The sequence below is a fragment of the Uranotaenia lowii genome, chromosome 3 (assembly GCF_029784155.1).
Source record: "Uranotaenia lowii strain MFRU-FL chromosome 3, ASM2978415v1, whole genome shotgun sequence".
In the NCBI taxonomy this organism is placed as follows: Eukaryota; Metazoa; Arthropoda; class Insecta; order Diptera; family Culicidae; genus Uranotaenia; species Uranotaenia lowii.
The window spans coordinates 344,332,448-344,347,791 of record NC_073693.1 but is presented as its reverse complement, the minus strand read 5'-3'; positions in this window follow the sequence as shown (position 1 = coordinate 344,347,791).

The following is a 15,344-nucleotide window of genomic DNA, read 5'->3' as shown; positions in this document are numbered from 1 at the left end:
TCAGCTTAAGCAACTTATCTGAAGGTGCAAATATAGTCATTAAGTTTTGAAATGGAGATACATGCTCTAGGCTGGATTTTCAAAAGCACAAAAGCGACTACTGGAGTTACATTTTCAACGCTTGCGCTCATTTGCTCTTTATGCCTCTGAGAATTTACCGCATGGCTCAGAAACAACATTATTATATTTTTATGACAAAAAAGTATTCAAATTAAACATATTTATTCAAATAGAAACATTTTTAAAAGTTACGTTATATAGAGGCAAAAGTTGCTTTATATTGGGTTACGTTATATCGAGGTTGCTTTAAAAAGAGGTTGCTTTATATCGAGGTATTACTGTACCACGAAAAACACGTGTTTAATGACGATTTTTGCACAAATTTAGATATTTCTTCCAATGCAGTATTTTTGCCCTCCTTTTCCAATATCTGAGGTGAAAGAAGACTGAATAATCAACCTTTTTGCTTGGAACGGCCAGTCTGTACCACCCTTTAAAACAAGACTAGTGAAAAATCGTAATTTTCAACAGTCAAAACATCATCTAGAAAAACGTAAATATCTGTAAAACGGGCAATTTCGGGCAGCTGAAACTATTTGGAGCTTTTAGAGGATACTATAAACGATAACTGGAGAAAAAATCAGAGAGGTATTTTGGTATATATTTTTGTAATGTCCAATTGAAGTTTGAATGTCCATTTTCTTGAAATATAAAGTACGCTTATCAATAACACCTTCATATTTGTATATATGGAAATAAATCACAGAGATAACCCCTTTAATGTCTTCTACTTACTTGCTTCTTCAGTTTCCATCGCGGTTAACACATCAAAAGTCACTAACAGATGAGAGAAAAATTAGTTAAATTGAGTATTTTTTTCTGAAAAAAATACTGTGCACGAGCTGCGTTGAAACTATCTAACAATATAAGCCTGATACAGGCATATAAGTGCTCCCAAGTGATTACTTATACAAATGCAGCATACTTCAAACATATGGGACGCTGCACTGTGCGCCGTATCGGTCGTACCTCGAAGGCATCGCATAATACGCTTCAGACATTGCTAATGCATATCCGCCAGGCTGGACTGGTATATGCTCATTTCGCTAATCGCAGCACAAATATCTTGTTTCGAAGATGTCGCCAGATATTGTAGACAACCGATCAATTCGGTGTTAAAGTCATTATCGTTCAATTTCGTCCAACCAACGTTTTTGTCAAGCGGTGTGCTAACAGGTTTGCAATCGGCCATACCAAATCGTTGCAGAACCTTCTCGACGAATCCTGATTGCGGAATCTCGATCATCATTCTGTGTCGTATCAAGCAATTAAATTTTCTAGAGTTGATCCGAGCTGTCGTGCTTCTTTTGTTCCTCTTTCGTTAGTGGAATAAATGCATGTCCATCTTGCCTTGATGTCTGCTTAGTCTTGTTGTGGAAGCAGAATTTGTTTAAAGAGCTTGCAGTTTTTTTTTACTTAATTAGGCCTATGTTTACAAATGATAAGGATTACGACAATCTTAAGATTCATTCAAGCACAAACTCATCTACTATTTATCTTTTTACCTCCTATGCCCTGCCGGAGTTCAACGCCATATTTATGTTCAAACTGCTAACCAGGACCACATCATCGCCATACTGGTACACGACACGACTGTACAGTCCAAAACATATTTTAAAATCCTAGCTGACCCAACATCAGCCATTGAAAATCCATGTGTGAAAACATTGACAAAATCCATGTTTACAAGAATCGACCCAATGTCGTAAGCTAGCGTGTTTTTAAACCTTGATCCAATATCAGATTTATCGATATGTGTTGAGAGGTTCATAATTTGATCCACTATCAAATTTTATCGACCCAATGTCAAATATGGAAAAGGTGTTTTATACTTTGACCCAATATCAAAGTTTTCGACCCAATGTCGAACAAGTATTTTCATGCTTTGACCCAATATCAAAGTTTCTTTCGACCCAATGTCGAGTGAGGAATCGATTTTTCATGCTTTGACCCAATATCAAAGGCTTTCACCATAATCGGCCCAATGCCAACAGTTGTTCGTTTTTTGCAATCCAATATCGCAACCAAATCATTTACCTGAAACAACCTGAAACTTTTCAAAGAAAATTTTAATATTAATCAATTACCAAAATTCGTTTCGAAGGACCACTAAATATGTTTACACTAAAAACGTCTTGACTGGTCACTGGTCGAGGAAGAAGAGAGCTATCAGACCGAATACAAACAATGAGCAACATTTGAACGAATGCATGGATTACTATGATTGATGCGAAATATAAAACTTAACAAACCTCTTCTAAATTTCCATTCAAGAATGCAGTTTTGACCATCGTCCTGAACGGTGAACACCCATTTCGACAATATGGACTTCCTGTGACACGGAGGCATGCTAACAGCTTCCTAAGTCTTCTGTCATTTACTCATCGAAGCCTTCTTCCAGGAATCCTAGTCATGCCGGCGCTTCAGCTCAGTGATGTTCGCTGACTTCGTCTCAGAGCCGGTTCAGGGATGACGGAATCTTTTTCATCATCGTCATTGTCCGGGAATTTCGCGCTACTCTCGTAGTCGCTCTCGCCATGATTGTCAACAACCACACTGTTGTTACTTACAGTATGATCGGGATCAGCAGGCACATCGGCTAACCGCTCAGATGTGTTTTCAGTTATTGGCACATCGGCTGACGCCTCGAGTGTGCTCTTGGATTCATTCACATCGGCTATCCGCTTGAATGTGGTTTGTTGCTCTTGTGATTAACCGCTCAAATGTGGGTTCAGGCTCTGGTGGACTTCATTAGGCTTCTCAATGACTATCTTTGGTGTAGCATCGCCTTGCACTGGCTCCAAAACGCTGGTTTCATCAAAGACCACGTTGCGGTGAATCTCGATGGATCGGTCGAACCATTCCAAAGCCGGTATCCGTTATTTGCATAACCCACGAATACCAGACGTTTCGATTTCGGATCAAGCTTCTGCCGCTTTTCAGTGGGGATCTGTGCTTACGGTGGACAACCGAATATGCGCAGGTTGCTCAGCTTTGGCCTCCGACCGTACCACATCTCGAAAGGAGTCTTGTTGTTCGTGAGGTATGCAGCGCACAAAACAGCTTCGCCTCACATCGTCTTCGACAATCCGCTACCATGAATCATCGCTCTTGCCTTCTCCATCAGTGATGGTTTGGCTAGCTCGCTGACGCCGTTATGGTGCGCAGTATATGGGACTGTGAATATCATCTGAACTCTTTTCTCAGGACAATGCCTACGAAGTTCGTTACTAACGTACTCACGTCGGTTGTCGCATTGCAGCTTGCACAATTTGTGATTGCGAAGGGTAATTGAGCATATAGACGGTCATTAAGTGGGTGTAGTCGTCAAAGAACGTGACGAAATAACGGAATTCTTCAAACGTGGGCATTTTCATATACCCACGTCCTTGAACACGTCCGAGTGTACAAGCTCTAATGATCTACCCGACAGAGGCAGCTCGACGTTGTGAAAACTTTTGGTTGTTTGTCTAACTGTCATACAGCTTTTGCAGGCAGCTTGTTTCTCCACCTTGGCTGGAATATGGCAGATACCCTGTACCATATTGTCACGGACCATTCGCTGCAAAGCTCCAACGCCAAGATGTCCGAGCCGCATATGCCATTGTTTGACTGCTGGCTGACTTCCAAGTAAGGCGGCTGATTTTAAGTCTTTGGGCAAAAACCTTCCCTGAAAACATAAACTTGACTTGCTTCCCGAGAAAAGTAATTTTTTCTTGTTCTCGGTACATTTTCTGACCGAAAGAAGGTTTTTGTCGAGCTTGGGAATTACAAGTACCTAAATTGTTCAGTATAATTGGGGCAACTGAATTCGCAACCATACTGTTCAAATGGGTTGTTCCAGCTCTCTTGGATCTCAGGCATTCATCATTCTTTGCTGTGGTGATGACGAAAGGCTCTGTCAGAGTATTGACATCAATCAACAACTCCATAAATTCTTACTAGCCCATTTTTGAAGCCTTAAACTTTTGTTTATCTTAACTCTAATCGAAATGCAATCTTCTGGTGAAATATTTGTCATAGTTTAGGCTTTAAGAAAAACTGTTTTCAAAAGAAATCGTCTGAAAAGGACAAAAGCTATTGATGAAAAACTGAAATCCCATACAAACTTCAGGCTCGTTGAGCTACCCTTTCCTGTGATCCGATTGTCGTGAACGATCGTTTTTTTTCTCCAGAAAATGAAACGCGAGCCAACTACAGTAGTAACTCTTGTTAACATCTCTGTACGAACTGAAGCCTGATCCAAAAAGGGCTTGTTTTCTCTCGCAATCTCTCTTTGACGTACATTTTCTTGCTCTTCTAAAAACTGTTCTACTTCCATCTCTCGTTATCATAACGAAACACGCCAGCACACACTTTACACTGATCTCTCAGCTGCGTTCGACAAGGTGAACCATGATATTGCAATCGCAAAGCTCGGAATCTGTGGATCTCTACTGGATTGGTTCCGGAGTTATCTAACGGGATGGAAATTATCCGTTCGAACGAATCCTTTTCCAGGCAATTCCCTGCCCCCTCAGGAGTACCCCAAGGAAGCCATTTAGGACCGATAATTTTCGTAATCTACTTCAATGACGCACTCTCGCTCCTTGAAGGCACAAAACTTGCTTATGCTGATGACCAGAAACTTTTTCACGCCATAAACAACCAAGACGATATCGACTTTTTACAGCTGCAATTTTCCGTATTTGCTCACTGGTGCGACATTAACTGCCTGCCGTTGAACCGCAGCAAATGCTCGGTTATATCATTTTCCCGTAAGCGGCACACTTTTCGTGCGGAGTACATACTTGGAAGCGAAACCATCACCCGAGTAGAACACATCAACGATCTAGGAGTTATCCTAGATCAACGGCTGGAGTTCAAGACTCACCGAACTATGTTGTTGACAAAGCTTCTAGAAACCCTTGGATTCCTGTTTCGCATGGTCAAAGACTTTAAAGACGTGTACTGCCTTAAAAGTCTTTATTGCTGCATAGTTCGTTCCATTCTCGAGTACGCATCAGCTGTCTGGTGCCCCGTCTATCAAAACAAAGCTGAACGAATCGAGGCTATCCAGCGGCGCTTCCTGCGCTATGTCCTACGTCACTTGAATTTACATGATCCGTTTCGTCTGCCAAACTACGAAAATCGTTTGCCGCCTCATAGACTTGGACACGCTTCAAGTTCGTAGGAACGCTACTCGAGCTCTGGTTGTGGCTGACCTGCTGACATCGAGAATAACTAGACTCTCCCACGCTGCTGGAGGCTGTCCCTTTCAGTGTACGACCCCGAGGATTTAGAAACCAGCATCTGCAGCTCTACGTTCCCATTCGCCTGAACAATTATGGGGCCAACAGCGCTTTTGTCGAAATCTTACAACTTTTAATCGTTTTTCTGCGCATTTCGACTTTGACGTTTCGAGAAATGTGTTCCGAAGAAAAATATTAGACGTGTCCAGAACTGTGTAGAGTGGATTTTTATTTTTATATTATATTTAGGATTAAGTAATCATTTGGATCAATATGTGATCCGTTGATTTTTTATACAAATAAACAAATAAACACACACGTTTTACATTGTAAGTATTGTACATTCTAAGATCTATTCTGTTATGATAGAGTCATGCATTCGAATCATAGGGGATGAACCATAAATTATTATATACTCTGATTCCGAAGTTTTATTTTCATTTTCCTATCAATATTCTCTACACCGATCTGGCCCAAATTTTTCATGAGATCGTGTACTACGCCAAGGATCAATTTTAGCCTGCAGTGCATAACATTTCACAGGTTTTAGATTTCCCTTACAATTCTGGGCAGTCTAATGAACATGTTAGATTTTTATTTCATTAACTCCTTATTATAATCATTTTAAATTTTTCTAGCTTAACACTTCTTTTTTCTAGTTGCTGATATGATAAGTATTTTTCCAACTGCTAAAGCATAATGTTTCGAACATAATTTTATTCAAAGTTCTAAATAAGCGCTTAAAATGCCTTAGACAAAAAACAAACACACACCTGTAGATGTATGACCTTTATTAAAACATTTCATGAGGGTTTTCATTTTGTGCACTGAATAGCGTAGATGTAGTATTTCGGTTGATTTTTTTTTGTAACAAATCATTCCATCGATTTAATTTTCACTATACAGTCGACTTTGAACTCTGAATTTCACAATTATGAGCATTGAAAATGGGTGCCTTTGCCTTCACAAAGCAGTTTCAAATAACATTCGCGATACTGTAGAATGGATCTTAGCTTTCATAAAAAAGTACTTAGTTATTAATGAACTTTTGATTTTTTCTACTTAAGGTCGAATCCAAGCAAAGCAAAACCTAGATTTAAAGAAATTCAACAAAATAAGGACTTTTGTCTGGTCTTTGTATTGTCTCTATTGTAGTGTCATAGAGTAAAAATTGTAAAAAGTAGGATATAAAAGTACCAAGATGATGTCAAATTCAATTCATTTCATTATTGAATCACAAAAATCGAAATTTTTTCTAATGTTTTGTTCTAGAACTCAAATTATTATGATGTGATACTAAAAAAAACTATAACACCAGATTTTGCTATTCCAAATTTAGCGATAAAGTTTCATATTCAGTTGAGACGCAGTTGGTACGGAGGATTTTATAAATTTCATAGTTTTTAAACCATACTTCTTACGTAACATTTTCGTTAATTTTTGACAAATTAATACACTGCTTATTTTGGTCTTTATATTGATTTAAATTCTCTTTTTTTATTTTTAACCTCAGCTCTAATTCACTGTTGTGATTCCCAAATTTTATTCATGCATTGTAAAACTCGGCTGATGTGATGAACTTAATCCGACAATCATCTGAGGCACAAATATCCGGAATCACGAGCAAAATCCAACCCATCATTCATGTCCAAAGCTGCATTTATGACGACTTGACGACACCCACAACTGCCAACACCTTCGTCTTCGCCATTGCGTCGACTGTCGACAGCAGCATAAATTCGAGCTTAAGAAGCGCAAAATTATAATCACAGCACTAAATTTTTATGGTTATTATAACATGAAACCGTGCTAACATTCCGCATACGAGAGATCTGGCCCGCATTTTAGGTTGCTGATCGGTTCAGCTTCGCCAAATCTCCACCGGGAAGCTTCGAAGAGTGCAACCGCTGAACTTCTTTGACTTATGGCCTTTCAATCCGCTGAAATTGCTGTTATTTCAGCCCGGCAGCGGCCTCAAAAGTCTATCTAATGGTCTCCAGCACCCTACCTACTGTATAGAGCTCACTACCGTATGAGGCCAAAGTGAGGTTATTCTCGATGGTTTTTCACTGTTTTGTTTCGAGGTGCGAAAAAGTGCTAGTTGTCTGATTTCAGGACGTTCCAAAACCCCGTGAAAGGTCACTTTTGGCCGGGTTAGAGATCTCGTGGAGCTGATGATGTGCGGGGGAGGACTTGAATATCATCTACATCATCAGAGCGTCTCATGATCACACCAGGGTCGATCGCATCGAACGAGGCTCGTGACAGAATAAGTCAGATTTATTCCGGCGATGGTCCAGCTTTGGGTGGCGCGCGGAATCGCTTTAAACCAACTTATCGTCTTGCTGCTGCGCCACGCCAAGCGAGGCGAGGGGTCGTTCAAATTTATGTCTCAATTGCACCTTTAAGATCAACCGTTTGCTGTCGGTGCTGGGAGCGATCTGAAGAAGCTTCCAGAACGGTGACCTTTTTGTGCAGGTTTGGCTCCTATCGGCTGGTACCGTACTGTTGCAATCCATTAAAGAAATTGTATAATTTAATTTTTAACGGTCGCCATACAAAATCGATGAAAAAAACCTCAGTTTTGTTTCTGCTTTAACTCATCCATCACTCGGAAGATTTTTACCTCTCAACTTGATCATTTCGTTTGATGAAAAACCATCATCCGAATGGTCGAGAACCGAAAAGCGGAGAAGTGAAAATTGAGTATTTTAAACCATTTCTTTTTGCTCATCACCAAAACGCATAAGCGAAAATTTTCCTTAACCCTTCCATCATCATCTTCAACATGATCATCATCCGAACCCAAGCCGTGCCCCGTTCCCATCCTTCAATTTAAACTCCTTTCCTTCCCCAGAAGAAGAGTGCAGTAACAGAAGCAGATGTGCCCAGAGATGCATTGCTCATGTTGGGCAAAACCACATTTGTTCGATGCAACAATGTTGCGCAAACGGAAACCGAGTGGGTCTTTTTTTCACCAAACACTCGAGCAGTTGGAATTTCAATCAACGATTTATAGCAACACCGGACACATTATGTGATGCATTAAGATTCCTCAAATTTAGTTGGTTTTGTTTCGGCGTCAAATTTTTTCATTGGAAACCGTGTGGAAAAAAAGGGATATATTCAAAACAAGTGCCGAAACAATTAGCACCTTTTACAATTTATCGTCATCAAACGGATAAAATATTGCTCGTTCGTTTTTGTAAATAACTTTTCGATCGTGCATTCCTAAAAAAGTATACTTTAATAGTAAAATTACATATTTTAAATTTGAAACATAAAAATATCAAACACTTAAAAAACATTCTTTGTTTTTTATTGTCATATTGTTTTCAGACTTAGAACTCAGTTTAAATTGCCTAATTCAGACTTATATTCGTAAATTGTAGAAAATTTAAACTTGGTTCGTATGTACATATAAGTGTTTCCTCTAAAAAGCCATTCACAGAATCCGATCGCATCTTATGAATGATTCATGAGGTCCTCCACCAGAAGGAGTGGACACAAGAGGTCAGCTGCTGCCCAGCTTCGGTCCAGCAAAGCCACGCCAGCTAATTAGAGTCAAGTATTGAATTTATGAAATTAAGCTCAACCATTTCGGACTCTATTCTGCATCTCTTGCACACTCGGTCCCTCGTTTTTTCCCCTTTAAATAAGCTCTCCACCTGCAAGGTGCTTCGAGGTTTTCTTTTGATTGGTTTATTGAGCCAAATTGAGGCCAAACAATCGCATCGGCGAGCCGACTGACTGAACTCTTTGGGTAATTGAGACATTGTAATGCGAGATGACATGCGAGATCAAAGCAAATGATGCGACGACGCGACGCCTTGTCGATGGTAGCTCAATTGAATTTTACAGATAATTAACAATTTATGGATTTTAAGGAAATAACTTTTTTTTATGTTTGGTCTCCCTCGTTACAGCAATTTCTTAGGAATGATCCAGTAATTGAACATTTTATTGAGGTTCTCTTTGTTTACTTCATTCCGAAAGTAGATAACTGTACCAGAATCCTTATCTTACTCAGTTTTCATCATTCTAGTTGAGCATTAAAACTTCATGTTCATAGATGTAGGTAGTTGTAAGGAAATCAGTAAGATAGGCGACAAGTTATCATGCCGTGTAAGCACGATAGGGATTCTGAGTTTCTGTGATTTGACCTCAAAATTCCTCTGTGAACTTCTGTGAATATTCCCAAAATTCTGTGTTCTGTGGCACAGATTATGTGATGAAATTTGCTCGAAATTCTGTGAAATTACAGATTTTTCTGTGATTTCGGCAACCTTGGTTCTGGTAGAAATAAATAAATAAAACGTCAAAAATATTTAAACCGAACCCAGAGTAAAATTTTTAATATTTTATACCTTGAAGTAAGTTTTAGTATTTTTGTTGTGGTCTCTAAATTTGAAAATTCGACCTGCCGGTTAAACATTTTGTGTTTTCGAAAAAAAGGAAAACACTTTGTTTTGTGAATAACTTTTTAATTGATGAAATTTTCAGTTTAACTATCTAGTAATGTTATGTTCGCATGTGCAAATTTTTGTGACGTTTTGTTAAGTGGTTTTCGAGATAGCTTCCAATGAAAAAGTCCATTGACTTTGATTTTTAGGCGCCACAAACGCCATCTATACTGCGTACTATCAACCACCCTTTGTCCAAATCAAGACTTTTTTTTTATTACTTTTTTTGTTTCCTGAAGTTTTTCAAAACTACTCAAAACTTTTAATTTCATCGAAGCTATGAAGTTTAATCACTCCACCTCTGTTTTCGAGTAATTGCACCATTCCAAATCCAACCAAAACATATAGTATCAACTTTGTAAGATCTATGGAAGTGTTATTCAGGAGATAAGGTCACATTTGGAGGCACCTTCTTTGTGCTAAGATGAGGAAATTTAATCAAGATTAGGGATAAGAATAAAAAACATCAACCTTTGTTCAAAAAAATGGGATAGAAAATTTTAATATTGAAAGTTTAAAAAGTATGATTTTCAATTACATTATTCAAATGAAAACTTTTCCCTGCAACCCGAAATAATATGGATCGGAAACATAAGTGTTGACAGCAGGGTGGTAATAAAAGATATGCACTGGCTTTGATAGCAATATATTTGTTGTGATGATAAAGATATTTTGATGCTTCAAATCTATGATACAAAATTGCGCGTTAGTCAACATTATGTTTAAAATAAAGTTTTGGTTATGTTACTCACAAACCAGTGACCCTATACGCATCAACTCTTCCCTGACTGACAACTGATTCTATCAGCTTTAAAAAGAATTCTCTGAGAACAAGTTCTTGATTATAATCAAATCGTTCGGAGCAAATCTATAAATTTTACAGTAATATAAGTTCTGCCGATCTGATCGACAGAAATCGGCGATATATCACTAGTGTCTACAACTTTTCCTGTAAATACAAAATAGTTCAACAAATGCACTGATGGCAAACTCTAACTAGACCTACAAGTGCATAGATCCTGCGCACAACCAACAAAATCTAATTCGGGAATTAAAATCGGATTTACTAATAAATTTGTAACACTTAAACTTCAAGCCGTCTGTACTTTTAAAACTCGACGCGAAAGATGGCCACGGGTGAAAATTTTCCACGTGCGATCCTTTTTGGCGGCAACGATGACGTTTAGTTTTCGCTCTTATTTCTCAGCGACTTTTGAACCGCGAACTGGCACGGTGGCTAGTTTTCCAACAAGTACAAAGATTTTAAAAATATTTGAAATCTGAGTTCTGTATAGCTTAATGTGAATGTTTCATTGTAAATCTTACTTATTAAAAAATACAACTAACAAATGAGACTTTCTCGGTTTTCAACCTAGATAAATAGCTGAAGCTAGGTTTAAATATTCACACTTCGATCAAATCCAAAAAATCATTGCTCTTTTACCTTTGCTCTCAAGACAATGTCAGTACATAATATGTACTACACATTTGGTTTGCATATTGTTTATTTATTCGGGCTTGTGATATAGCTCAGTTGGCAAGTCAGTTGTCTCCTGAGCCGATGTCCCCGAGTTCGAGCCCAAGAGTAGACACTGAACACAGTTGTACCGGATATATTTTTTTGTTAACGGTAACTACAATTTGATAAAGTCACGAATGCCACATAAAGATGGTAAAACGGCTATAATCGAAACCAAAAAATCATCAAACCAAGCATGAAGAAGTTGTTCACAAAATAAAGTGTTGCATTTTTTTTTTTCAAAACAGTCCTTAGACGAATCGTTGTATTTAATCAAATTTCGGAATTTCATTTAAAAATATGTGTAGAAAAACAATCGGCTGTTCATCTGAATGAAACTACATTCAAACCTCGTTGTACGGCCTAGAGATCATCAGATTAAGTCGTTTTGCAGTTAAATCAAAAATATAAACATATCAAGCACATTCGTTTGTTTTTTAGGGGAAATAAGGGCATAATGGCCACCTTAAGGAGATCGCGTATTTTACCGTAGAAAACAGCTATAACATTGTTTCTTGTTGTTTTTTTTCACCCAGTACAAATATAATAACGGTTTAATGTGATTTTTTGTCATTTACTGCATTTAAAGCTCAGCGAAAGCCGCCATCTGGGATTTCAAGACGGCGTCAGATAGCGAAATTCGAATTCTACTCGTTTAGCCTTTTCACCTTATACCCCGTATTGTGGAAGTTTCATTAGATTTTCAGTAATTTATAGCTTTGAAAAGAAAAGCGAAAGCTGCCATCTTGGATTAATGATGGCTTCAGGTAGCCAAATTCGATTTCTTCTAGTTATTCCTTCCACCCAATACTCATATTTCGGGAATTTCATTTGATTTTTAGTAATTAAAATTATTTTAATGTTCAGCGGAAGCCGCCATGTTGGATTTCAAGATTGCATCTGAAAGCAAAGTTGAACTTCTATTCTTTGGTCCTTTCACCCAATACCCATATTTTCATTGATTAACAGCATTTGAAAGTTTAGTGGAAGCCACCATCTTGGATTTCAAGATGGCGTCTATTAGCGCAATTTGACTTTTAGTTTAGCCCTTTAGCCAATACCCATATTGTGGGAGTTTCATGCGATTTTTAGTCATTTACAGCATTTAAAAGTTCAAATGAAGTCCCCATCTTGGTTTTCTTTATGGCGCCGGATAGCGAAATTTGACTTCTACTAGTTTAGTTTTTTCTCTCAATCATGCTTGGCATCGCTCCTCAGATTAGCCCGTTCAAAGTAAGAGCTTGTAATCAGATTGCATCTTTCTGCATATGGTGGCAGTCGAACGGCATCATTCCATGGCAATCGACGGAGTGCATATCGTAGGAACCTCTTTTGTACCCTTTCCAGTCGTTCGATTTGTACTGCCTGATGAGGGGTCCAAACTGCCACGGCATATTCTAAAACGCTACGCACCAGAGCACAGAAAATCGCTTTCAGACCATAAATATCTTCAAAGTCTGCAGTGTTCCTACGGATGAAACCCAAAATAGCAAAACCTTTTGCAGTAGTAGCAGCTATGTGTTCCGAGAAGGTTAGTTTGTGATCGAATATAACGCCAAGATCTTTGATCGAATCCACTCGTTCCATTTCCACTGTATTCATTGCATAGTTAAAACGTAACGGTTCTCTCGTTTTTCAGAACGTAATGCATCTGCATTTAGTAGCATTAGCTACCATTCCATGACACCTGCACCAATTCAGAAGAGTCGAGATGTCTGCTTGAAGTGCTGCACAGTCCATTAGTGATTCGATATTTCTGAATATTTTAAGGTCGTCCGCGTACATTAGTTTTGAGGATTTGAGTATCCAGGCAAGATCGTTCACAAAAATAATGAAGATGAGTGGTCCTAAGTGGCTTCCATGAGGGACGCCGGAGGAAACTTCAAAAGGCTGTGACTAGATTCTCCGTAGGTTTACAAATGCTCGTCTGTTTGTCAGGTACGAGAGCAGCCACTTTGTAGACCACGATGGGAAGCCGTAGCGTACAATTTTACGGATTGCGATATCATTATCAAATGCTTTGGAAAAGTCAATATAAACGGCGTCCACTTGTTGTTTTTTGCTAACAGCAGTAAATAGTGTAGCGGAATAGGTCATAAGATTTGAAACCGTAGATTTATTTTTCATAAAACCGTGTTGATATTCTGATAGAATTGGTTTAGCAGCATTATAAAGTCGCTCGTATAGTAGTGTTTCAAAAACTTTTGACAGGCAACAGAGTATCGAAATGGGTCTATAATTCTCCACCCCATGAATATTTCCCAATTTATGGATTAGGGTTATGGCAGCGGTTTTCCAGATACTAGGAAAAATACCATCATTTAGAGATCGATTGAATATAATGCGCAGTGGTTCGGCGAGTGTTTCTGCGATCGCTAGTATAAAAGACGGTGGAAAACCGTCTGGGCCGGGTCCTTTTGTTGGATCAACAGCTTTGAGGGCTGTCAAGACTTCACGGTTGGTTAAAATAGGCTGAGGAAGGTTTATGTCAAAGCTAGGCAATGCTTCGGAATACTCGTTGACGGCAGGTGGGCTATGTGAAGAATATACACTCTTGAAAAATTCAGCAAACAGATCAGCAGATTCACGGGTAGTTTCAGATGACCGACCGTCAAATGAGACTCGCGATGGAAAACTGCTAACGGAACGTCGAGATTTTATGAATTTCCAGAATTCTGATGGTCTATTTTTCATTTCCCGTTCCGCATTATTTATATATCGTCTGAATACGGTATTACGTAGCGCTGAGTATTCGGCTTCCATTGATACTTGGTCAGCTTTGTTTGCTGCAGTTCTGTTCCGAACATATCGTTTACGTATTCTGCGCAATCTATTACGAGAAAGGCGAAGCTCTGTGTTCCACCACGGCTGTTTGTATGATTTTCGGGAAGGACGTTTTCTGGGAGTGTGAAGCGCAACTATCCTTAGCAGATGATCGTAGAAAACGGAAACAGCTTCATCAGGGCAGAGATGTTCAATAAGGTGTGTCCAATTTATTGATGCTAGTGTTTCAATTACTGGGACATAATTACATCTTCCAAAATCAAGGTCGTGACGGTAATCGTCGTCAGTCAAGACATTATCGTCGAAGCAATCAAATATTATAACATGTGGTCTGTGATGGCGATCAGTGGGTAAAATTGAACTAGGTGGATCAACAATGTCAGTTACATCTGGTTTGTTCATAAAAATGAAATCCAGAACTCTACCGTTGACGTTCTCTCGAGAGCACATCTGAGAAAGACCAGCAGCTAGAGTGGTTTCGATAACAGCCAATTCTTGTTCGGTGGATGCATTTACGGGAAGATATCCATTGGACGTTTCGTCGAAATTTCACGAAAAATTCGGGAAATTATAGTCACCAGCAACAACTACAATATCGTTTACAGCTGTGGCTTGCATTATGCCGTAAATGGCCGTAAAGTGCGTCGCATAGGTAGACCGTTCGGTATTGGGACAGGTCGGTTTTGGCGCATATTTTGATATGAAAAATAAAGTCGAGAGGTCCACCAATAGCGAGATAAAAATTATAACTTTCTTGTTTAGCATTTTAGAGCTTAAGTTTCTTCTACAAAGCTATTTATCTCAACAAAATACACAACTGTTCAAATGTCCGAATTCTACTATTTTAACCCAACGAGATACGTAAAAATTTAAAAAAAAAATTTAAAAATGCTTAACAAAAAGTTATTGTTATTATCGCGCTAGTTTTAAACCTCTCGAATTAAAATTTTATATCAAAATATGCGAATTAACAACTTTTCCCAAAACACCTATCTTTTCATTCCTGAGCGATAATAATTTAGTTCCTCTAGATCGATGTTTTGCACCAAGATGAATGATTAGCTACGAAAGCTATCTTCGGTCGAAAAATATCAAAAGTGTAGTGGGGAAGGAAGATTAATTCTTTTTTTTTTACGATTTGTGGAGGTTTTGCAGTCTTATTTCTAAAATTTGTCCCAGATCCCTGCGTAATTTTCACGGTTTGTTAAATAGACAAAGATTTTTGGATAATTTTAGTAAATGTTATCTTGCGAAGCGATGCTTTTTAAAATTAAAGCTACCCGCGTA